The sequence below is a fragment of the Lissotriton vulgaris genome, chromosome 8, assembly GCF_964263255.1.
Source record: "Lissotriton vulgaris chromosome 8, aLisVul1.2, whole genome shotgun sequence".
NCBI classification, from domain to species: Eukaryota; Metazoa; Chordata; class Amphibia; order Caudata; family Salamandridae; genus Lissotriton; species Lissotriton vulgaris.
The window spans coordinates 530,126,477-530,152,309 of record NC_141696.1 but is presented as its reverse complement, the minus strand read 5'-3'; the positions used below and the strand labels follow the sequence as shown (position 1 = coordinate 530,152,309).

Genomic DNA, 25,833 nt, shown 5'->3' with positions numbered 1-25,833 from the left:
CCACCATATGCAAGAGTATAAGCAGCTCCCACATCAGTTCATCAGGCATGGCTGCCAGAAGTAATGTAAAAAAAAGAAGGCGTTGTCAAATGTGGAATGTCTCTACGAAGATAATACGTAACAGCCACAGCTGCAGTGCCCCTTGTACCATGGTAAAAATATTAGTACTAAGTCGCCACAAATCTCCATGAGTTATCATTCAAATATCAGCTTTAATTATATTTCGGCAATTCAAAATTTTCTCTAAACATCAACGTCTGAGTTCTGAAAAGACACATATTTCCGTCTTTGATACACATTTTTCATTATTGCTATGCAAATATTGGTTTAACCAAGGAAAAGCATCTAATTTAGTCATGTTGGCTGCACATAGGAGACACAAGTGTCAACATTGTATTTACATATGGCTGGGTTCAAGCTCAGGTGGCACAGTGGGCATATGAACAATGGGTTGGAGTGCTTTCCCCAGCGATTACCAGCGCTTAGACTTATCCCAAATGGTCCTCCCATCACCTTTTGTGAGTTTGATGAAACGCCTTAAGTGGCATGGTTATGTCCAGACGTGGTCACTTGCTCAATGTGATACTGGAACACAGCGCACCAGACTGGCTAGGCCCAAATCTGTCTTGAGTTGCTTGTGTTCTTGTTCAGGCACAAACTGGTTGGGCAGGTCGGGCTATACTGTTCCTATTGCAACTTGCCGCCATAAGTCAGCGGGACGCCCGCTCTGTGCAACTTGCCGCCACTCTGCCACGCCATCCACCAGGGGCCAGTACTTGCAGCCTCAGAACCCACTGCGTTACCTCCCGAGTGCGCACCGACATCTTCGAACCCGGAGCCGCACGTATTTAAAGGTCAGCCGGCTCCCGCAGCGCGGGACATGCGCGGGCAGCACCCGGGCGAAGCCCGGGCCAAGGGCTGACCCATCTGTACCAGTCAGAGGCCGAAGGAGGCCGGGCAGGACCACTCCATTTTCAACTTCGATCCTGGATGACATATAGATAAACATCGTGCCCAAGAAAAGGTACTGTTTGGTTGGCTGGGGTTTATTCAATAACCTGACCTAACCAATTGACTTTAACTGACTCTGCCAATTTTATTGATCAGTTTATTTTTGGTGTTAGGGGTGGAATAAGTCATGGCAAAATCCAGAGTAGGGCAGGGGGTGGTAGGCACTTTGGATGCCTTCCTAATAAGAGCAGAATCAGCACTTCTACATGAAATAGAGCTAACAGAACGTAGATTGTCCTTGTCTACGGATCCCTCTGCTTTACCGGTACTGACACTTAATAGCCCTGGCATTCTAGGGTTACCTGCAGGCCAGGACGACTACCAATCTCATTCTCAAGGTAGTGGGTTGCTTTTTCAAAACATAATATTAGAGAATGTCACGCCACAAATACCTAAAGAAGTCAGGCCAAAAATGTTAACTAGAGGCAAGTTATTAAAAAATAAGGGGGGGCGGGAGTAAGGCCCCACAGTAAGAAAAAAAAGGGGCAGGTAGTAACTAAACATCCCAAATCGACCGATGTACTACCTAGGTCAGAGAATGATCAGCGTGAGCACGTAGGCAATGATCATAATTTGGAATCTAATAGGTCTATATCGCAAATAGATGTGACCCCCACAATAATTGCACCATCAGTAGAAGGGGGGGCTTTTTTGGGATACATTACAGGCGGTATTAGCACACCTAAATCCTATTCTCCTAAAACTGACTGATATTGGGAACAGGCTACACTCACTTGAGGAGAAAATCAATGTACCCCCTTCACTAGCTCACATGCATAAGTTAACAGAAAATGCGGTTGGGGCTGTTGGGGAGGAAGGACGGATCATGACTCACCTAGTTGAAGGACAGTTACAGGATGGCTTAGAACAAAGGAAGGCCCACCCACATGATAGCCATCTAGCATTACAGATTCAGGATCCCATGCAAAGAGATGGACAGCCCATAAAAAATACATTTTCTGATATGAAAAGGGTAAACCCGGAGCACTCTAAATCAGTCAATTTCTTAAGTCAAGGCCTTAATACAGGTCAGCAGAATGATAATTCAATCATAAGTGATACTGATATTAATCTACACCTCCCTCCACAAGTTGCACCTTACATCATCATCCTAGCTAATGTCCCAGTATCACCCATAGGCGAAAGGGAACATTGGTCCTCATTGAGGAATAGGGCATTACAATTTCTAAACACAAAAACAGGATTGGCTAATAAACTATTATTAGCCGACTTTAAGATGGCCCGTAGGATTAGGTTGGTGGGGGCAATGACCAAAAATCTAGCAGGAGACTGTGTTGTGCTGACCTTTAGATCCCCAGGCTTAGTCAAATCAATACTTGACATGACGACAAATCAAAATCAAACTGGATATATGTATTGCTTTGCCCACTTGAGTAATCTGAATTTACGCACACCACTTACTCACACAGAAACTCCAACACTCCTCTGGAGGTAAAATGAGCTTTATTAATATCGTAGGCAAAGGCAATAAGCCACTGAAGCTAGTAAATTCGTAGGCACTGAGTGAAAGGCAATAAACATTGAATACACCACACTATCTATATATTAATATGAAACTGGGAATACAGGTATATAAACAGTTAATGTACAAAGCACCTCACCAGATGCGTCTGCACTGGAGACTTCAACATCCCTGGCCAACCACCGAAAACACCAAGTCGGGAACCATGTAGAGACTGGGGCACAGGAAGTAATCTCTCCGGGCACCAAAGCTGTCCCACAAGTGCGTCCCCTCTAAGATTGAGTTCCCAAGCTCCACCCCACAGACACCGCTTTTTATAGTTTAAATCAACATGTTCGAGAAGCCTCTAGCAGGCGCTCTTGCCTGTCTATCCACAGGTGCTGGCCCCATCTCTGCATCAGATCTACCCATACAGACCTGGGCAGATTCTGTTTGGGTGTGCTGAGGCAAAAGACATTCCATTCCCTATCTCCGGCCTTGGAGAGGTTTGTACAGCGCATCCTCCCTCTGTCCTAGAGATAGGCATAGAATGCACGAAAACAAGCTGAAGGTACAACATAACCTCACAGGATGCCTCGCACCAGCTTGTACTGGTTTTACATGAAAATCATGTTACTACAGGGCAAGGCAGCACAAAACGGAAGTGCGATGCAACAAAATGGAAGATCAGAGCATTGCATGGAATCAAGGTCAACATGTAATTTAGCATGTGTAAAATGGCAAATGCAGTACAGTATAATCATATTATCTTGGTACTTCTGTTGGGCTTTTTTTATCCTCCACCCAAATCATTAAATCATAATATGGAAGAAGCAAGATATATTTCGATCTACCAGCGCTCTAAGCACTTCGAGACACAACCCTGGGTCAATAGAAACCGATTTGCCCCATTGAGTGATATGGCTGAAATAGATTGACTGCCAACCAATGGGGGTAGGTCGGAGGAAAATATTTTTGAACCTCATAAACCTGGTGTGGGTGCTGTGGTATTTAATGCTAATTTTGGGCAACATTCTTCGAAGTCGATACAAGGGTTTGGTAAACACCCTTTATCCAAGCCACATATGAGTGAGAGTCTGGGAGGACTACGCATAATTACTGCCCTGTTTGTGCAGACTCCGAGTGGCCCTAATGGACAAGCCATGCAAGCACCTTATTCCCAACGAAATTGTCACAAGCTACGCTTACTTTCCTGGAATGTAGCAGGGATTATTTCAAACTAACAGATGAGATCTGGGTCCGGTACATTAAAACATTCAATATTATCGGTACCCAGGAAACATGGAGTAGAACGGACGTTAACATAGATAGATATTTGCCGCTAAATGTCTTAGCAGAACCATCACTGTCAGGGAGGGTAAGGGGGGATTGGTAACTTTGATTTCAGTGGGGTATGAGGCTCTGGTAATCCAAAAGTTAATTGACACCCTGGTACCAACTGATCATGTATTTCAATTTGTTAGATGTAAGTGTACTATTAATCAATTGGTACTATAAAAAAATTTACGAGCGTAGCACGGGGGTCATAAATAATCTACAAGATGAAATTGATAAAATAGCACAAAGATTCTCCCCTTTATGTATTATCTGGGTTGGAGACTTCAACTGTACTTTATGTCAGCAAAGTAGTAACAAAGCGCGTGGGTTGACTGATCTTGATAATTCCCTGCTTGCCCATTTTAAACATACTCCACAGGGGGACACATTAAACTCAATTATTCTTTTCAACGACCTATCCCCGGCGAACAATCTAGTGGACAGTTCGGTGGCATAGTTTCCGACATTTCAGGGCGGGGGCAGAACCAGCACGATTGATTTTATGTGGATTACCAGGAGGTATTCTGATCTCTTGGAAAATTTTCTGGTTGAACCGAACCCTGCCAGTGACCACAATCCTCTAAAAAGCAAGGCTTCGAAAGGGCTGGCTGTGGACTGCCCTATAAAATGTAATTGTAACCAAGGGGTAAGGTTGAAATGGAATACTTGTCATAATGTCAAATTTGAGGAGAAAATAATTAAGTCCAATTTAACTGACTTGATGGCCTATTTAACCTACTTAGCTCCACCGGAATCCATCATAGGGAGTTTTGAAATCATATGTGAAGATGTGGCAAAAAATCTGTTTAAATCCATTAAAAAAATGAATTGCCTCGAATAAAAATGGTTTGATTTGGAGTGCTCAGTGGCAAATAGAGCTTTAAAAACAGCATTAAGTACAGTACCAAGGGACAGGTCCTTGATTAAGGACGCTAGACAGTCTTATAAAAAATACAATAGAGCGTAGAAAAGAAGTGAGACGCCAGGCCTGGGAAGACTTAAAAAAGGCAGGGATGCTAAGAGATTCTAGGTCCTTCTGCGAGGTGATAAATCATCCTCTTTTCACGGATGTAAGCAGGAACATGGAACAAATATAACGGGTTTAGCTTGGGAGTCTAATTTTCGAAGATTTTTAACCCAAACGATATCAGTCCACAGGTCAGGGAGTCAAATATATTTTTGAATCCTGAATCAGCCCGGCAATTAAGTGTATCCTAAACTTTAGATAAAGTGGAGGAGGCCCTTAAAAAGGTTATTGCCTCTAAAGTCCCAGGCCCAGACGGGGTACCTTTGGACCTCTTTAAAAGAAATCCGGCACTCTGGGGCCCTGTACTATTAAATATTTTTAGAGCTGTAATAACGGGCCAGACCCCACAATCTTGGAAGAAAGCTGTGGTAGTGCCGATATTTAGAAAGGGAAATAGAAACGATCCGACCTGTTACAGGCCGATTTCCCTTATAGATAACACATGTAAGGTGATGGGGAGGGTAATTCTGCAACGCCTGGAGTCATGGGCTAACAATGCTGGGCTAATACCAATGTGGGTTTAGGAATGGAATGGGAACCGTCGAGCAGTGCCTCAACTTGTCGATGATCATGGGCAAGTACATGAAGTACAGGGGGCGTCGATCCACCTGGCCTTCATGGACTTGTCCAGTGCCTTTGACACGGTGTGCAAGAGCAAGTTGTGGGCCTTGATGGATGATCTGGGCTTTGAGGAACCACTTGTCACTCCTCTGTAGACTACATGCCTCCACCTTTGTAGTTATCTGTTATGGCTAAGGGGTAGAGAAGACCAAGCACATCGCTTTGACAGAGGGGGTCCGGCAAGGCTGCATTCTAGCCCCGTTTTTATTTTTGGTTTATACAAAGGGGTTGGAGCAGTTTCTGTTAAACAAACACTTGAACTTCCCAAAAATAGCAGGTGCCCACGTACCTTTATTGTCGTATGCTGACGACACGGTCTTGATGGCCTTGACTGCCAATAGCCTTCAAGGATGTTTGGATGCTTTTACTGAATATATGACGTCACTAGACCTGAAGGTGAATTATAAGAAATTCTTTGTCATGGTATGTGGGTCAAAATTAGCAAAAACACGAAAATACACCGTGAATGGCACAGTTATTGAGAAGGTAATTTATTTTTGCTATTTGGGGAATGTTTTTAACTCTAAACTAAACTGGGATCAACCTTTAGTATCCCGGGTGCAACAAACTGAGGGGTTGTTTCGATTACGGTGCAGGAGTGTGGCGATATCAAAAGAGTACCCAGATTCAAATAATTGAGAACACATTTTTGAAGAGACTCTTATTTATACCGTCCAGCTCCCCTACATCATTTTGCCACTTGGAGGTGGGCATGGATTATATTACCGACAGACTACACATGGCACCCCTGCTATTAGGGGGGAAAATTTGGTCCTTAGAGGAACTTAATTTCTCACGACTTATTTTAAAAGATTGCATGAATTTAGATAATGCAATGGCGGTCCTCTGGTTATGCTACGTTAAACAAACTTTTTATAAGATAGGATTAGAAGATTTTTATGATAAGCCTGAGGGTATACCGCCATACATGAAAATGTCCATAAAAGAAGTTTTTCGATCTGAGCTGAGTATATCCTCTAGGCCTACAGATAGGTTGGACCCCCCCTTTTTTAAAACCGCAATAATTTTATTTGTCTTTTAGCTTGCAGGGCAATGCAAGTTTTTTAATGACAAGATTTCGCTTGGGCACACTGCACTTGTAGCTTTCCCAAAACAGGTGGAGAGGTGTGAGAGGCTACCCCTCTGTCCTTGTAATAACACAGCCCAACAAAATACTATGCACCTTATGCTATTTTGCACATTATATAAAGACCCCAGGGCGCGCTTTCTCAAACCAATTTTATACTAAAACTGTTTCCGCTCATATAAAGAGGGTTTCAATTATTTACACTTTTTATTTGTCTTTTAGCTTGCAGGGCAATGCAAGTTTTTTAATGACAAGATTTCGCTTGGGCACACTGCACTTGTGGCTTTTCCAAAACAGGTGGGGAGGTGTGAGAGGCTACCCCTCTGTCCTTGTAATAACACAGCCCAACAAAATACTATGCACCTTATGCTATTTTGCACATTATATAAAGACCTCAGGGCGCGCTTTCTCAAACCAATTTTAAACTAAAACTGTTTCCGCTCATATAAAGAGGGTTTCAATTATTTACACTCCTTAGCAAATGCTTCCATTTGCAGCTCTGTGCTTAGTTTGATAAAAATTGTTTTTATAATAAGGAAACGTATGCAATGTAAAAGTACGCAATTAGGTGTTTGTCTCTGAAGAAATTTGTTATGCTCTTTTGTAAATATTGTCTTATTTTTTGATTGTTTGTTTTCCTTGTGAACTTTTATGATTCATCTGGAATCGAATAAAGGTTTTGACTGACTGGGGATCAAGAAAACTTTGCATGAGGCTGGGTACAAACTGAGGTGGCATAGTGGGTAAAAGAACAACACGTTGGAATGTTCTTCAAGCATTCCTCCAAACTCCTTTTGTGTTTTTGAACCATAATTCCTCCCTGGAGGGCCTTCCCCAATATATTTCTGCTTTTCCTTGATGCACCACTTGAAGGCTACTCTTAGTTTAGCTGCCACTTTTATTGTTTCAACTCCAGCCTACTCTGCATATCACTGTGTGAGATGTGTGGCTTGCAGTTTTGCCATATACATTTAGCACAGTAATTTGCAGATGCAGTAGCTCTTGTTTAGGGATTGCCTCAGGGAGAGCCTTGAAAAAAATGCTGAAATGTCTGTGAGATGTTCATTTTCAGGGCCACTTTTCTGCCGAACAAAGAGATACATAGGGGCCCGCATTGTGCAGATCATTTCTAATTTCTTTATAAAGCTTGCATAAATGTCCTTATGGTTATCATGCAGAGTTAGAGTTACATGAACGTCAGATTATTTCATACTGGCTTTTGCCTACTTAAAGGAGGACACAGTCACTGCTGATTGGTTGGTGAACCCGGATACACATTATTTCCAACTTATTAAAGTAAACTTGGAAGCCGGCGGACACCTCTTTAAACCATTGTAGGATTTGAATTGCTGTGTAAATGGAGGCTTTAGGGCTCATCAGTGTGAAAAGACTACAATCTACAAATAGGTGTTTTGTATGTGTTTAGGCCATCAAAATCTGATCAGTTGGGCTAGAAGCTCGACTGAGAGGGCAAATAGTAATGGAGACAATGTACACCCCTGATATGTGCCACAATAGTTGTGAAAACTTTCTTTTTATTCTCCAAGCATGCCATGTACCCTGGCCAGATACAAATATACTTCTGCATGCATGGGACCATTCTGATCTTCCCCAATACTCACTGCGAAAATGGCCACTTCACATGGTTGATTGCCTTTGTCGCTGAGTCTGTGAGGATTAGTATTGGAATGGATTGCTTGTGAGCTTTTTTGACACACTGAATTTTATTGAATGGCTGTTTTTAATGAAACCCGATGGGTCAGGGTCAACAAAGTAAAGGACGCATCCCTGCAGCCTCAGTAGCGGTCGGCAGTAGGTGTTTCTGTACTCTGTAGGGCGGTGACGTGGGCAGGAGGAGGGGCAGGGTGGGGGAAATAATGTATGGATTACGGAGTTTTACAGGTAAGTAAACATTTCAATAAATAAAACGAATTTCGTTGCGCACACTGCATCACCAAATGTGATGCAGTGTGCGCAACGAAATTCGTTTTATTTATTGAAATGTTTACTTACCTGTAAAACTCCGTAATCCATACATTAATTCCCCCCCCCCCCACCCTGCCCCTCCTCCTGCCCACGTCACTGCCCTACAGAAACACCTACTGCCGACCGCTACTGTCCACCCTGCTGGTCAGTACTTTCATATATATATCTTAAAGTCAACATTAAGCAGTGATATGAGCCTGTAAGACAAGCACTGCTCCTTTTGGGGTCCTTGCTCCGTTACAAATATACCTGCTACCCCCATTGAGCCAGTAGCTCTACCTGACTCTCGAAATGACTTCTAGAGAGAGTACAAGTGGGGGGTCAGCAATCTTCAGAATATTTTATAGAAGACGTGTAAAACCATTAGGGCATGACTCTTTGTTGGATGGAAGGTTTTTAATGATTGATTCTACGTTGTCTACCGAGAACTCACACTCCAGGTCATCTCACATCTGCGGGATGATTGGCAGCTGTACAGACTTCATAAAGTCGGAAATCATGCAGATGTTGGCTACTGTACCGGTCCCTGTAGAATACTTGGAATGCATCCTTTTTTGCTTTTTCTTTTTTAGATAGGTAGTCATTCTACAGGTGTGCATTTGCTTTTCAAGTGGACTTCCTGGAGTGGTGCAGTCTAGCACCCAGTAACCTATCATCTATATTGACTTTTTAATAACATTTTTGTTTTAAACACAAATGCTCTTTATCCATATACCATATTTCTTTAGCTCTTTGCTCCTCTTCTTATTTATTTTGAGTAAGGGATCAATTGGGGCTCTGGTGTACTCTTAACAATGTCACCTTGCCGTGAAGCATTGCCCCACAGATGTCCCAAACAACATTAGGTAGGGTTGTTTCTGGTTGCTTAAGTGCTAAGTATTCCATAATTTGATCTGTTATCTCCTATTCATGTAATTTGTCTTTCGGGATCGTTTGATCAAAGCCCCAGGCAATTTTGGGATCTGTGCAGTTCCTCCTCCGTTAACTGCATTGTGGGCACTGAAATGGCCAAAAGGCCTATCTCAGTTTTAATGGTTTGCGGTAGTCCTGAGCTTGCATTCCTAACCAAATCGATCTTTGTCTATGATCCGTGACCATGTGAGGAACTGCTTTTCCCAAGTGTGTTTCTCACACCAGATGTTTGCCAGTCCCAGCTCTGAGATGCATGACATGGGGGACAGAGACATTTCACTCCTTAGTATCTGTTTAGAGTATGTTTGTCAACCTCAGGATTATTGTCTAGATTGAAATTGAATTCCCCATCTCACATCACTTCTCCATGTTTTGTCACCAATGTCTAGAATTTGAACCAAATAGTGTTCGGTGCATCGGACCCCGCCATGGTAATGTCCAGTGTGATTTTTGGCTAGGATAAAAATATTTCTCCTTCTTTTGTATCAATGACTGCATCTGACCCTTGCCTGGGTCGCAGTCTGTAGAAGGCTAACATGATGCAGCGTACCTTCCTACATCTGGAGGTAGCATAGAATTGTGTGGTGTAGGTTCTCTGTGACATCAACCATGTACAGGATATGGCGTAGCTGCTAGAGTGGTTGACCTCGAAGCTGGGGAACCGGGTTCAAGTCTCAGCAGGGTCGCTCAACATCCTGTGATTCTGGGCAAATCACCCCCCGTGCCTAACAAAAATTGAATGTATTCTTCTGTAACTCTGATACCTTCGGGTCAAATTCATGCTATGTAAAACTCCGGAGAAAAAATGAAAAACAAAAATAATATCTTTCATAAAAAGGTGTGATTCTTGAATAAATGCTATATACGATTGGTGCCTCAAGATCACTATCCATACCCTGTGTCTTTTAATCAGTAAATTTAGACCCGCACATTTCTAACCATTAGGTAATCTCAAATCAATGTTGATTTCTTGCCCTTAGGTCCTGGATAGCCCCTGTTTCCCTGTAGTAGGTGGGTGTGTATTGCCTCTGATGTGTTCGTTGTAACCCTTACCTCTCCAACGATAGCAGCAACTTGAAACCAAAAAACAACCATTTTGAGAATATATAAACAAATGCGCCAGAGAAAACTCCGCAGGTGGCAGCTCTCCCTTCCATCAGCAATTTTACAAATTCTAAGTCAAATTACAGCAAATAAGGTCTTACTATCAACCGCTTTGCACCAGAAGGCAGAACAACTAGGGTGGCGCCCCTCCTACTGAAATGCCAATTGGTAGATGCTTCACCCCTGCCTCCTCTCTTGGGGTTACGGGGCTATCTTCTCCCGTCTTCAGTTTCCTCTCTGCTGACCTGTGTAGTCTCTTTGCCTCAGTGTCGGGTAGTTTTCTAATAATAGACTTGTGACGTATTCCTTGCCTTTCTCTGCTGATCTAATTATGTAGGGCTTGTCATTAATAGTGCCGATTATTGAAAATAGGAAAGCCCACCTGTACCCAATGTGCTTGTTTCTGAGCTCAGCCATTATTTTGGACAAATCCTTCCTCATGCCCAGGGCAGCCTGAGAGATATCTTGGACTAGATGCTTTGTGCATTCTTGTAAGTCTGTGGCTGCGTGCCAGCGCCCTGCCCTGAGGATTTCCTCTGTAGTCTCAAGTGAGCTCAATTTTGCTATTAGGTCCCTTGGTCATTTCCCGTTTACAAAGTAAAGTGACCCCCTCCATGTGCCCGCACAGTGCCAGTTTTCTGGTTGCCAGCCTTGCCAACTACCTGCTTGAAGAGTATTTTGCCAAGTGCTATCGCACTCATTCCATAAATGAATTGGTGGGCATTACATATGCAAATGTTGCTTCTGCCGGACCTATGCTCTTGAGCTTCACATTTTCTTTTCATTTCCTACATTTCCTCTGTTAACACCCAAAAAGTTGTCTGGGTCTTTGGATTGTTATGTTGGGATTGAGTTTTTGCTACTAATTCTACCCTGTCCCCCCCCCCAGAAAGGTCACTCCTGTATAAACCAGCCAGAGAGGTTTGCACTTTGGTTCTGACTACTTGCAGTTTTTTTGTTAGCGTGGTGATCAATTTGTCTTACATGTCTCAGATGCAGGACTGCAGGTCTTATTACGTTTGCGATGGTGGGTGTGTGTTCAGGAATGCGATGTAAGGGGTCATTTTTTTTCAGGTTGGCCACCTCGTAGTCTGGAACTCTGACTGGGGAAGTGAATTCGTTGTGAGACTTTTGATAGACCTTGCTCCTGGTGAGCCAGCATGATTTGAGATCATGCTGGGATGTTGGTGGGTCTTTACTCTTCATGTATCACTGTAGCTTGGAATGAGTTGCTTAAGCGCAGGACTCATTGCCAACTTCAGCATGCCCGACAGAGGTTTGGGTATCTCCTTTCTCCAAATAGCTCAACTCCTATTCTTTCTCTGCTGGCGTACTTACTTGGCAAATGACTATAGATGTTTGCACTAAATTCTCTGTGCGTATTAGTAGGACGGGCCTCTTGCCTTCTCTGCAGGGGATAGCGCATCCAAGGACTCCCAGCACTCTCAAGACTCCCCATCCCCCCTTCCCCCACCACCCTGCCGGAAATGCTTGAACGGACATGTTCAAATAATCCCCGTAGTGCTTTACTAATATACTGTTGCCCCTTTTATGTAGCTAAGTGGGACTGTCAGTCGTCCTCTTAACCTTTTAGTCTGTGGTCAGACCTTCTGCTAGGCACTCCATTTTCCAGTTTGTGTAGCATGCCCCAGCCTCCCTCCACATTTGTTTCAAGCTCTGTACTAACTCTGGTACAGTAATCTTTATTGATTGGTTAAAAAAAAACCATTTACAATTTGTGACATGACAAGAAAAAATTAATAAAAATGAATGTAATAAAAATAATTTAAAACAGTTAATTTAAAATAGCTTGGGATTCAGGGGGCCATTAAGATCTAATAATGTTCTGGTACAGTACTTAAATCTGGATTACTTGTAGACTGATTCGGATATTGTGTGTGTTAACACCACCGGCTGCTATAATGGGGAGACTTTGGGTTGGAGAGTGGCTTCAAGAGATTTTATCGCTTTATGGACAAATTTTGAAAGCCCAATGTTTAGCTTGACGTTGTCAGGGTCGAGAGCGGCCATTATTGCCTGGCGACAAGATCGAACTTCCAACTGGATACATTGGCCACGCAACAGTAACCGTCTGGCTGTAAGCAGTGCAGGGCATGCACAGACGATATGTTCAATTGATTCTGAATGGTAGCCGCACAATCTGCATTTCGTGCAACTACTCGGCCGCCGCCATTCCGGAAGGTTCTTCAGAAAGGGCCATTCTCCCATCCTCAGGGCTAAAAACTTGCGTTTCCAATAAAGTGCGTATGTGCTCGACAAGTAGGGCGGCAGAACACCCACTTTAAGATTGGCAATTACAGCCCAGGCATGTCTCCTCTTTGAAAGGATCGCTCTGTCAGAGTGGAAGGACCACGATCTAACGGATTTTTTGATGGCAGACTTTAGCACGGGAACAGATGGATTTATGGCCCAGAGATCTTTTGCGCCTAATAACTGTAGGCTGTAGTCCAGGAGTTGCCGATGCTTATGGCTGGTCTGTTTATGCTGTATTTCCTGCCAGAGTCGGGCCTCCAAGGAACCCTCCTCGGCACGGCGCAGTCTATGGCACAGTTTGATGAATGCACCTGCCTCCACTCCATGCTGATCTTGGAGACCCAATTCTAGTCTCACTTGGGCTGGCGAGGCAGATTTTGGCAACCCAAAGGCTCTTTTGAAGATTTTTGTTATTAACTTGTTTATTAGTGTACTGGTTGCGCCTTTGGTGATTTCGTGGCCATACGTTAGGGAGTTGATTACTTTGGTTTTCATTACTTTCAGCATGGGTATTAAGCTGGGACCTAGTAGCTGTTTTGCCAGCTTTGCAGCAACCACCTCTAACGACAGAGCTTTGATTTTTAATGCTTCTTTGTGCTTGATAAAGGAGCCTCTTCTATCAAGATAGATGCCCAGGTATTTGTAGCTGTGGGTTGAATCTAACTTTGTTTTGCTGAAATACCACCTTTCTGTTGACCTTTTTTGCTTCCCAAAAGAGATGGTTTTGGTTTTTAATAAGTTGAGCTCTAGATGGTTTCTTGTCGTATAGGGTAGCAGTTCATCCAACAATCTCTGGAGACCCACTTTTGTGTGGCTTAGGAGCACCAGATCGTCGGCATAAAGCAAGTTAGTGATGCGAGTCCCGTCAAGTTGAGGAGGGTGGCAGTTTACACTGTCGAGAACTGGAGAGAGATCAGATATAAACAAGTTGAAGAGAAGTGGGGCCAATACGCACCCTTGTTTGACGCTGGTTTCAGTTTGGATCTTCCTGGAGACATGGCAGCCTTCGCCTAGCTTAATTCTTATCCACGTTTCCGTGTGGAGTTGAATTATTGCCTGAAGAAGGGGCTGCGGAATGCCCCACGATTTTAGTTTCTGCCAGAACAGGCCCCTATGCACACGATCAAAGGCTGCTTTGAAGTCTACAAAGCAGCAGTGCAGCGGGATATGTTGGCAGGTCGCTTTATCCAACAAGACGGTTAGCATTAGCAGATTGGTTGTGGTACCGGTTTTAGCCACAAAGCCCGTCTGGTTGAAAGGAAGCAGTGCAGTTGATTTGGTCCAAGCCTGTAGCTCCTCCAGTAGAATATTTGCGTAGTACTTAGACTCCACATCAAGAAGCGCTACCATTCGGTAATTTTTTGGCTCATTTCTCTTCCCGCCTTTGTAGATTGGATGGATAACTGCGCCTCGCCAGGATTCTGGGACCGTGTTGTTTAAACTGCAGTGGAGAAATAAAGGGGTCAAGTATTCTGACCATAGGCTGATGTCGGATTTAAACATAGCTTGAGGGAGGCCGTTTGGTCCTGGGGCTCCATCGGCTCTGGCTTTCCTTATGCAGCTAGAGATCTTATTTTTTAAGGGAACCAGCGACACCGTGGGCTCCAGTGAAGTATCACACTGTTTCGCTAGTTCCTTGTGTGTCAGATCTTCAGATGGAATAGCTGCGGGGCAAGCCCTCCTCAAATTCTCCAGTCCCGGGAGAGATCTCGTGGAGTTGGCCGGGCCGGCAGAGTCGGTGCAAGCATTGTTTATGTTAGTGACTCTAAAGTGCAGAGATAAAAACTTGCACCAAACTGCTTCGCTGATGTTTGCGCTACCATATCCACTTGCACTTTCTTTACTCCTATTTACAAGAGACCAGAATTGCTTTGGGTTAGGATTTTTACTTTCATGGATAAGCTTCATCCAGAATTGATCCGATGCCACTCGTTTTTCCTTTTGTGTGGCGATTCTGAAGATGGCTTGAGCTTGCTTATAGTTGTTGAAATAGGTTTTGTTGCTGGGGAACTTTCTTGATTGACGGAGTGCTCGATTCCTCTCAGTTCTTAATTTCCTTGTGGCTTTTGAGATGTAGAATTGTGAAATTTGGTTTCTTTGGCCCCTCTTTATTGGGAGTTCCTGGAGAAGGAGGTTTGTAAGAGAGGTCCAACCACTGACCACATGGGTATTTAGAGCTGAAGAATTTTGTAGTAGGGCTCTACTTTTTTCCGTCAGGGATAGAGCCGAGGATTGTGACCACTTTATCCGCTTTAAATCCTCTGTATGACTCCCTGAATGGGGGTGGGGCAGTTCTTGATGATATGGGTTACTAATAGAGAGTGTTATTATTTGTGCCCGGTGGTCGCTCTCTCCTTGTGGAGCAATTTGGTAGTTCTTGATCCTGGGCAGTATTTCTCTGCTCCCTAGGGTAAAATCCAAAAAAGAAAGGGATCTGCCGTCTGACCGGGTCCATGCGGGAAGGATGTCAGATGAGAAGCGCCCATTCAGTATGGTAAATCCTAGGCTGTTAAACTGCATTACCACGTATTCACCTAATTTTGATGATTTATTTCCAACAGGAATTGTCGGCGGTGCAAAATGTGGGGGAGTACTGGGAAAGGCTGATCCTGGGTCATCGGCAAGGTTGCAATAAAGATTAGTGTTGAAATCACCTGATATTATGACTGGTATACTGCCATACTTGCCAATTAGATCACAGATGGAGTTGATCAGGGTGTCCATTTTGAATTTTTTCTTATTGGTGCAAGGGGATATATAAACATTGAGAATGAGCAGCTTGGGGTCCGTGAGTGAACTAACTCTGAAATGTCAAGATTCGAGCAGAGAAGCGCCCGTGCACCAGCCCTCTTTAATTATTGCCTTTGCATCCATTGACCTAGCTCCTTCCATGTCTCTGCAGGTGAGCAAGCACCCTTCCCAGCATCCGCTTGGCACGTAGCACCTCACCGTGGCCTTAACGTCCACACATGGCCCCTGCTTCTTAGTCATCCCTCCACTCTTCCAGTAATTATGATGGCTATGCCTGGTTCCTCTCCTCATGGGGCGGTCAACTCAATCGATGTTACTCTGTGGCTGTAAAGGTCTTGGGGCACCTCCCATCGGGCTCCGGTACATGTGTGCTCAACAATCGGGTACTGATACTTCATATTACACATTGTTGGGGGATTAGTAAAAGAGCTCTCCACTAGAGCGACCACATTATTCCAGCTCCGGCCATGCACCCAAGGCATTTTGTTTGTTTCAAAAATGGAATTACTTGAGGACGTTTTTGATAAACTGGAGTGGTGTGGCTCACTGGTTAGAGGCGGCAGACCCGAGAGCAGAGGACGGCCCGGGACCAGGGTTCAATTCCCGACGCGGCAGGGTCGTGGACCAGGGTCAGCGGACTCGATAATTCTCGCCTCGGTGCCTACTCTAACCAGGGATCACACTGGGCAACTCTGGGCATTAGCTTGCCTCATCTCCACAACGGCCCCCCACATACGCCGGGGATGCCTGGTTTCACCTTGGAGATACCCAATAGGGACCATCTCACATGGAAAGCCAGGACGGGTTCCCCAGCGGTCTACTGCGCAGAGATACTCCTTCGGGAATCGATTCTAGCGCATTCCAAACCCACAATTAATTAATTAATAAACTCACCAGTCATTCTGAAATGTTCCTCCTTCCAAGGCTTGAAGTAGCCATCTTGGATTCCAGGAGGAATAGTATTGGAGTATTTGGAGATTTGAATATCGGTTTTCATAGTTTGACAATCGTGTGCTGCCCCAAACCTATAGTGGAATTAGGTTTCAAACTCCCTAATATAGCCTTTGTTTCGCATTCAGTAAAATAATAAATATTGTATTCGCTTGAAACACTGCATTTCTGCCTTGTGTGCAAGATAGGGAATTCAGAGGTAATTTGCATATCTTTCCCGTGATTGTGGTTTTACTCTAAACAAAAACATTTTTTTTCTGTATTTGCATACAGATTAACATCTCGGCATATGGAATTGAAGCGATAATGGAGAAATATGGCTTATAGCTTCTAGTTTACTCATTTTCAAAGAAATATCGTCTTTACTTTAAAAACGTATGCCTCTAAAATTCTCAAAAAAATGCTGCCTGGCAGCCCCCTTGGAAACTCAAGGTCCACGAGTCTGCACGGCAAGCCACTTTCCCGAAATAGATTTTCTAAGTGTAAATTATGGCACCATTTAGACCTTGTCTCTTTTATGGCAACCAACCTTCTCCAAAGTTTGCCTTGTTCCACCTTTCGTCGTGCTGTATCTGTGCTCACCGAAATAGTCTGTTCTTTACAATGTGATTCATTGTAGCAACAAGCTTTCACGCTGTGCCTATATAATTTTATCACCCCACTAGCAGAATTGACATGGAAAGAATTAATTTAGATACAAAACGTTGCTAAGAGTACCTTTCTGTGAGGGAATCATGCTCTGATTAAAAAAGACAGTCTATGTTCTACTTTAATTAAAATACAAGTTTAAGGAGCCCAGACTTGGATTACTTGCACTAGTTCTGCAAGAATGTCATATTTATAATGTTATAGCCTTTTTAACATCCTTCATAAAAATTATTTGTCCCTCTGTGTTTAATTAAAAGCAAGCAAGCATTGACAAGTCGGGTAGATTTGGCTTGCACGATGAGTTCAGACTATTGTTAATGCATCCTGTAGTGGAACACGTTACACAAACGGTTGCTTCCTGCATGCACCCATCGAACAAAGAATTTAATGTGTTTTTATTCAGTGTACTTTTGAGGTGTAAAATGCCCCCCTTTCCTCATAAACCAAGTGCTCTATAGGAGGCGGAATGATAAACCCAAATGCCAGGGCGTTAGGCTAAGTTATAATACTCCTATGGGGTGAAAACACAACCCATTGTGTGTATATGCACACTAATTGCTAACAATAGGTATTTCAGTCAGCTACGTTGTGCTAGCCTGTGCTAAAAATAGAGACTTTAAAATAAACTCAACTTTTTTCATTTCTGACAAGTACCAACCACACAACCCGAGCCATTTATAATTTGTGGGTTCGATATTTGTTGTTTTCAGATCTCAAACTTGTCTTGCATATTTAAGTCTCTATAGTCCCACATTAGCATTGACTGAAGAATGGAGGTAGCTGTGGTGAGATTGGGGCAAAGATGACCTAGAAAAAGAAAGAACTGCTTCTCATATTGAAACTGCACTTCTCTTCAACTTATCTCATTTTCCAACTTGACCTGATAACCAAAATGATACATGACAATTTGCCATTTTCGAAATGCTGGTATTATAACTTTTTTTAGATGTATATCTCTTTTTTTTTAACCACCAAATTTTGTTTTTGATGTCTTTCCTGCTTCTCCATCCTTCAGTTTACAATGTTAATGAGGAACTATAGCATGGGTATGACCTCCTTGCAAACATACTTAACACAGAATCTTGTGAGTCTGGATCAACTAATTTTATACATTTCTTAACATGTCATGTTTTAGCTTCATATCTGGCTCCAGTCCAAATCCTGCACTCACTCTTAGATTCACTGTACCCTTGGTCAACAGCTGACTGCACCTAAGCTTGCAGTTTTGTATTCCTGTAGCAAGGATATCTAAAGAACTTCTGAAAAGGCTGCCACAGAGATGTGGCTGAAGGATATGTGAATTGTCTGGATGATTTTTCCACAGAGAGAGAACGCTGCTGCCTTTCTGATGATTAGCTGATTGGAATGGCAATCGTATTCTTTATTGTTCTTCCATCGTGTTAGCTGTAGCCCACATTCTTTACTTGTTATCTTTTTTTCTCCGTGTCCGTGGTTCAGCCTCCAGTGTGAAAATTATCGGGAGTTAAGTGAATACACCCACCAGGACCACAGGGTAAATCAGTAGCTATCAAATGGCATTTATTGAAAATTGCCCTAATGTGATGTTGCACCTGCCACATTCCCCACATGCCTCCATCTAATTACACAGGAACCAGATCTTCACTTCCAAGGCCTATCAGAATTTGTCATCATAGCTATCTAGTCCGACGCAGGTTATACGGAAAACCTTTGTTTTCCTCCATCTAATCAAATCACCTCTTTATTCCATATTATTCCAAGTTTTTTTTTATTGGAGCTTCTCCTCAAGGGAGTCTGTGAAGAATGACCTTGAACTAGAGCCACTGCCTGTCTGCTGCAAGGAGCTCATCATTTGCATTGCACTTGTTGCTCAAGACCACCCCCTTTATTTTTAGGTGACTAGCCACTAAAATCTAGAGGCAAGTGAGAACGATTTACCTTCTGCTACTCGTATCACTCCCTCCATGTCAGCTGATGTTTGCTTTGTGAAAGACGGTGCAATATCCTATGACTAAAATAGTTGCTAATTCACTATAGCATTGTAAAATGTGGTACTTTAAAGGCTGTTTCAATCTGTGAGTGCACAATTGCACATCTTACCCCTGTACATCAGCTGCGGTTGATGTATTGTAAAAGTGGTGGATCGTAGAGTACTTAAATTCCAGCAAACAATAATGGGAGGTCTAAGAGCTGGATGCAAAACTTCACTTACTTTAGGGCAATAAAAGACACCCCCTGCATTCCCTTTGTCAAACTAATCTGACTTTTCCTCCGTTTCGTCTGATTACTGCCTTTTTTTCGCTCTGCTCTTGGGCACAGTGTAATGATAACAAATAATTACCAGCATAAATCTCTGTTCCACAGCCAGTTTTTTGGGGACATTTTACTTGCCCCCTGTTCCTTGCATGTGCCAGCAATTCTTATACCAGTCCTCGGATCGTTGCTGCAGCAGCGATACCATTGAAGTATAGCCGTGGGCAAGGGGAGGCAGCTGCTGCGCAGACTTCTGCAAAAAGCTCTGCCTTCACGTTTACCCCCTTCATAGCGTGGGCATGTAGACAGACTGTAGCCAGTTAACCTAACTAATGTAGATGCTGCTCTCATGTTGTTTGTAATAGTCAATCGCATGAAAGCAGCGGCCGGATTGTTTCAGGCAGGCAAACCCAGCGCTCATTAGGAGACTGAGGGCTTGTGTCTGCATTTCCCTCAGCTTCTTGACACTGCTCTGGTTTAAAAGGCCTCCAGTGCGCATGTCTGATCGGGCACCACAAGAGAGCCTTCCAATCCGACATGCACACTTTGAATGTTAGGGCATTATTCATCCCTGCTGTCAATCAGCAGCCATGGACCTGCCCCGCCCTTCAAGATACTAGAGCAAGGTAGCAAGGCATTTTATTTTGTTAAAAGTGAATAATAAGTATAACTTCATTGTATGTGGTAGATCGATGGAGGTGGGATACGCTATTTTGCCTCAAAGGCGGAACTGCCCCTGTCGTACATCATTTTTGTCATTGCATCACAAACAATTCCTGGTCTTGTTTGGGTGCCTTTTTAGTGTACATGGACTTTGTATATAGCAATATCAACCATGTACCATGTGATTTGGTTACTTGTATTTCGTATTAGAGTGTTCCACATTGTAAGTGACTAGCATAAATTGTCATTTTAGATTCTACTCGTTTATCTTAAGGCATTTTTGCTTAACAAGATTCCATTTTAATTGAATATTGATAAGAAATAACTGATACAAGTGGGAAATAACCTTTGCGGTATCATAGGCTTCTGGCGCATGGAAATGGAATGGGGTTTTAAGCAAGGCTGGTCCCCGCCGAGTCGTCCAAATATCATTTCAGGACATGTCACGTTTATTAATTTCACCTTTTGTCTGGCAGAGGCAAGAAAAACCTATGTGAAAGGCATTAACTTCTGATCAGCAGTTTTAGCTGGGCATTAATTCAGCACAGTGTTACAGTGAGGGAAACATTTTGTTGTGTTTATTTCTGAAGGGCATCAAGCAGATTTAAAGCTGCAGAGTTAAATAGCAACAGGTATACATCATGATTAAACTTTTGGAGCTGTTCGCCTTTTGACCAAATAGCGAGGTGTTACAGTTGAAGGTTCCAAATGCACCATGCTGCTGTGTAGGGTGTTGTGAATGTGAGAGTATTGAATCTAGATGGTAAGGTTTTTAACCCACCGAATACATTTTATTTCATGTAAACTAAACCAATCACCGTATTTTATTTACTTTTTCTAACACATCCAATGTGATGATTATGTTACATCTTGTTGACTTAAAACAACCAGTATTTTTAGGTGTTTATTGTTGGACATTATTTAACAGAGATTGAAAGTAAGCAGGCATAAATACATAATCTAATAATCCAGCCCGGTTGGGGCAATGAAGGTCTTTGTCTTGGTTTATCAGTTATGGAGTACAAGAGGATGGAAGACGAAGTGTAGGCCCACAAAGAAAGATTCCAAGTTGAGTATCTAAATTGAGCGTCCATTCTACTGTTTGTCACATGGTTATATATATATTTTGTTTAACTTTAGAATCCTTACTCTGTTTTTGTTGAAATAGTTGTGGACAGTGCAGTGCTTAATTGGTGCACATGCTTGTTGGTAGCGAACACACCCTTTTATTTATTTTGGGGGAACAGGACTTATTTGACCCAGAGAGAGAAAAGCAGAAGTAGGACAAATTGAAGATAGGTATAAGAAAACAGTGTCAAAGAGAAATCCGGGCTGAAAAAGAGCCTGTAAGAGAGAGGTAAAGATACAGGGAAGTGTAGGGTTGGGAAACAAAGAGGCGTGAGGTAGAATGAAGATTAGGCAACCTTTGTATTCCGCAACCTCTCCCAACATTTCGACACGATTTTAGCAGGCTCGTAACCCCCCCTCCCCCCTGATTTTATTTATTTATTTTATTCCAACTTTAGTCCTGGGCAGCTTTTGTTAACTGTTAGTCTGGCTTCTGCCTAAAGTAAAAAATGAAAATGAAAGTGAAAGCATAATGGTCGCCACTTTAATGGAATCCAGGATTTTCTTAAAGAAGGAACATTTTCATTGGCTCTTTAGTGTAGCACTTACTTCACTGCTCCATTCTCTTCCCTATGGTCTCTTGCAGTAACATTGTCCCCATCACCAGACACGGAGCTGCAGCTGAAGGAAAGACAACGCTTTCCCCACTCAGTGTTTTTTGTGTTGGTTCAGGTTGCTGGTGAAAGTTGAGGTGCTCCTCCCCCCCTGAAGCAGTTTGGAATGTCATCAAGGCGCTGGAAGCGTTAAAGTTGTGTTGCAACGCACATGTGGTTCAGTGATCTTTAATGAACAAAGCCACTTCTAAACTGAAAACCTCCGACGGGGCGAGGTAGGACAGTCCTTGAAATCCCGCAGTATTAATTCCTGAAATATTTCTCATATTGTGCTTTCACTATTCCTTTGCATACGTCATCCATGCCACTTACTACCCTAACAGTCCTCAAGGCAAATATGTTACGAAAGAAAGGTGTGTGAAGTTGCAATAATTATTAAGCTGTAGTGCATTTCAATTTGTCTTGAGACACAAAGTGATTATTTATACGCAATTTTTAATCTGTCACCTACATTTTACGTACTGTGACTTTCTAGTGCCACGATGGGCCTCTGCCACTAGTTGCCATTACTCCAGGTTATACCGTATTTCGGTCGGCCTGATAGTGAAGGGACGTTTTCTGTTCCAGTTCAGTCAGAGCTTCAAGGCAGAGTGACACTGGGCGACCCTTTCCTATGGAGCTGCAGTCACCATGGCAACAACTGCAGGTAGCGCGAGGCTCCATTTCCTCCGGCGCGCGCGTCTTTGTGTGTGGTGTGGCTGCATTTAATCCGAGCGCGAGCTCCTTGGAGGCCGCCGCGCCGTCCTGCTCTCTAGAGGGGATCCGAGTTCAACCAATCTCAAACACGACTGCACTGTTCAATATTTCAAAGCAAACACCACAGCGAAAAATTCGACACCCCACCTTTCCTTTCTTCCACGCCACAGATGTATTTTTCTTTTGTTTTAGCTTTCGTAATCGCTTTTAGAAAGTAATTTTCGCACCGTGCGCATCAAAAAACAGGTTTCCTCATTTTTGAAGCATTAGCACCCACGAACGTCATCGGCAGAGTTTCCGCTCTACTACTCTGATTGTGTTTTGGACCATGTTGTAACATACCGAGTCTTTTGCAGTCAACCTGAAGCCGCCACAAACACTTCCTTGAAAGTTTCAGAGTGCAAGTATTTACTTTTAGATGCAGACTTTTATTTCACACTTTGAGCCATTTGCTCTGCTAGAGGTTGTTTACGCTTATTTTTTTAATAAGTTCGTTTCTTTAGTGTCCCTATGTTTTGCACTGTGTGTATGTAGTCTCCGCCTACATGAGGATTCTTGCCAAACCGAAACAAGGCTGATTTTTATCCTGCCGGCACCGGTTAATCCCATGCTAAATTCAAAAGAGGATTTCAACCAACCTATTTAAAGAGCGGCTTACTGATAATTGACTGGGACATAACTGGGATGTGAGCGGGAAAAATCTTCTAAAAAGCTGACCTCCAGTGGCGGTGCCTTAAACGTACCTGGATATAGCATAATTCGTCAGATAAATACCGAGGCCGCATACTTTGGTAGGGGCTTGTTAAAATAGGGATCACTTTCAGCTAAGGCCCATTTTTAACATGGCTACAGGCACGTGTGTGCAGTGAGATGCTGGGACATTTGTTAAGGATTTTGGGGGGCCCGGGTCAAACATATTTTTTTGGGCCTCGTTCAGAACAGCTTTGAAATTTATGATACAATTTCAGCTTTCATGTTCTCTTTGGTCAGGTCACTGACAGTGCACTGGCACACTTGTTCAGATACCAAATGTGTTTACATCTAATAAACAGGGATAGAGACGTGTTTTCAATATTGTAACACAGCAGCAGCACAATAATAATACTGCACATAATCTCTCGGACATCCTCCCTTTTCTCATATGTGAGGTCCTGTTTTGATCCAAAAGAAACTTTTTTTTAAGGATATTGCATTAACCATAATGGCAACATTCCTCTGAAAAATGTCTGTATAGACCCTCACACCACTCACATTAACGATAAATGGAGGAAAACGCTATTTAAAACAATACTGTTTAACTAGTATTCAAGGTCATAAGGGCAAGACTCTGCAGAGCCCACTTTGCCCATGCCTTAAAACGTCTCTGGTGAGATGTTCCATTACCACACCCATTAAGCCCTCTCTGCTCAGACTGTACTGTCTAAAGCCTATTCGCAGTATTGTATGTGGCATCTACGTCTGAGCAGTGAGAATCTGGAATTGTATGCGTCCTTGAAAGGGAGACAATGCCGTCTGACAAAAATCGACGACACGTCTATCTGTCATTTGTAAGTGGCACTCACACCTCTGCTCTTGAGTTGGAGTAAGCTCAGAGGCCATCGTATAAAGGTTTGCCATATTCCAGGTGCATTAGCACAGTGGCTGCAAATATGTGATTTAATAACTGCTTTGACCAGTATTGAAAAATCAAGTAGGATTATTATCATAGTTAGGATTTGCGATCACACATTGTAAAAACAAAGAGTAAGTCCAAGGCATATTCGCAATACCACCAACCAGTCATCTACAGTGTGGCAGAAAGGGGCGCATTGTGGGTCTGCAGTGCCGTATTGTAGCATTTGTATAGTAAGTACTCACTCAGTGTGGAGTATAGAAGGCGCGCAGTGGTGTTGGTCCCGTATAGATTTTTGACTGACCTCCCCGGATGTCCTGTCCTGGCTCTCCGATGTGAGGCACATGGCTCGCACCATCTCTGACCACCCGCCTGTCCAGATCCGTCTTCGCCCTCCCCATTTCCAGAGGCGGGCTTTTATGTGGCGCCTTTCCCCTACAGCTCTCCGAGACACCGTCTTCTGTGCGTACATCCAGACCGCGATCACCACCTATCTGAAAGAGACACGTTAGTGATAGATTCCTTACCTTAGAATATCCCCAGGCGTCAGACTGGATCCGGAATTTTTTTGTGTAGTAGTACCCTTGCGCGTCGGTAGGCGTCATTTGCGACTCCGCGTCCGTCGTGGGCGCCGCGATGACGTCATTAGAGTACTTAGACGCCGCCTCCGTGTGCTGACGTCAGTTCTTCTTTTTTCCGCGCCAGCAGCGCAGATCCTGAAAAAGTGGTACCGTAGTCACTTTTTGACTAACTTTTTTGAGATCTTTTTGATCATTTCTCGAGTCTTCGACTCCGAAGGGTGCCGATAGGGATGCCAGGTTTTAAGCCTTATGGGGACTGCAGCCGACTGAAGTCGGTCACCGACCCTCACTGTCGGTGCCTCCACCTGCTCCGACTGTCGGGCCTTAACCTCGAAGGCTAGGCGGGAGCGGTCCCGCAAGCGGCTCGAGCTCCGGCAGTCGGCCCGCGCCGTGAGAGGTCCCGGTCCGGACGGAGGTCGAGGGACTGGTCGCGGGGGCGGAGCCATCATAGCTCCGGGAATCAACATCACTCCTCCGGGTCGAAGTCGTCGTCAGGTAAGCACAAGAAGTTGAAGAGACGTCATCGCTCTTCTGACTCCCCCCGACGCTCGCACGATGCGGCCGGGGGTTCGGGTGACACCGCCCACGCGGCTCCGTCGGAGTCGCGGGCGTTGCGACCTGCCCCATACTCTCCGGTCCCTGGGCAGCAGGCGACGCCGGAGAAGATCGAGCGTTTCCTCATGGCCATGAGGTCCCTCCTCCGACGTGTTCCGCGGCGCCTTCGGGCCCAGCGGACCCGTCTGGGGGCCCTAGCGGGTTGGGTGCTTCGGCTCGACGCCGCCAGCGCCTTCGGGCCCGGCGCCGCAGGGCCCTACTGGATCCGCTTCTGGATCTGGATCGCTGCCGGTCGACCTGACGACCTCACCGGCACCGGTTCCACAGGTGTCACCTCCAGAACTGTCCTTGGGCGGCGCCGTCCCCAATACCTCCCTCGACCCGGTTCCGGGGGTCAGAGCGGCGCCGCTGGGCGCCGCTCTCGACGCCGCTGGGCGCCGCTCTCGACGCCGCTTGGGGAGTTTTACTTCAATGAACCGGCCCCGCCCTTTGACACCCTGATTTTCAGGAGATGGGTAAAGAGGAGCATTGGGTGGGGTTTGAGGACCCTCTGACACGTGAGTGTCAGTCCCAGGAGGAC

General features: G+C 44.1%; 1 protein-coding gene and 1 long non-coding RNA gene across 4 annotated transcripts in view; one reads left to right on the top strand and one right to left on the bottom strand.

Moving 5' to 3' along the window:
* ATP11A (ATPase phospholipid transporting 11A) overlaps positions 1 to 25,833 on the top strand; it is a 941,588-nt gene that overhangs the window by 34,127 nt on the left and 881,628 nt on the right. The window lies entirely within an intron of this gene.
* LOC147697261 (uncharacterized) lies at positions 11,506 to 16,918 on the bottom strand. Its single transcript, XR_015299151.1, has 3 exons — positions 16,464 to 16,918; positions 15,625 to 16,101; positions 11,506 to 12,236 (listed from the first exon to the last, which is right to left on the bottom strand). It is a non-coding gene; the product is annotated as an uncharacterized LOC147697261 (long non-coding RNA).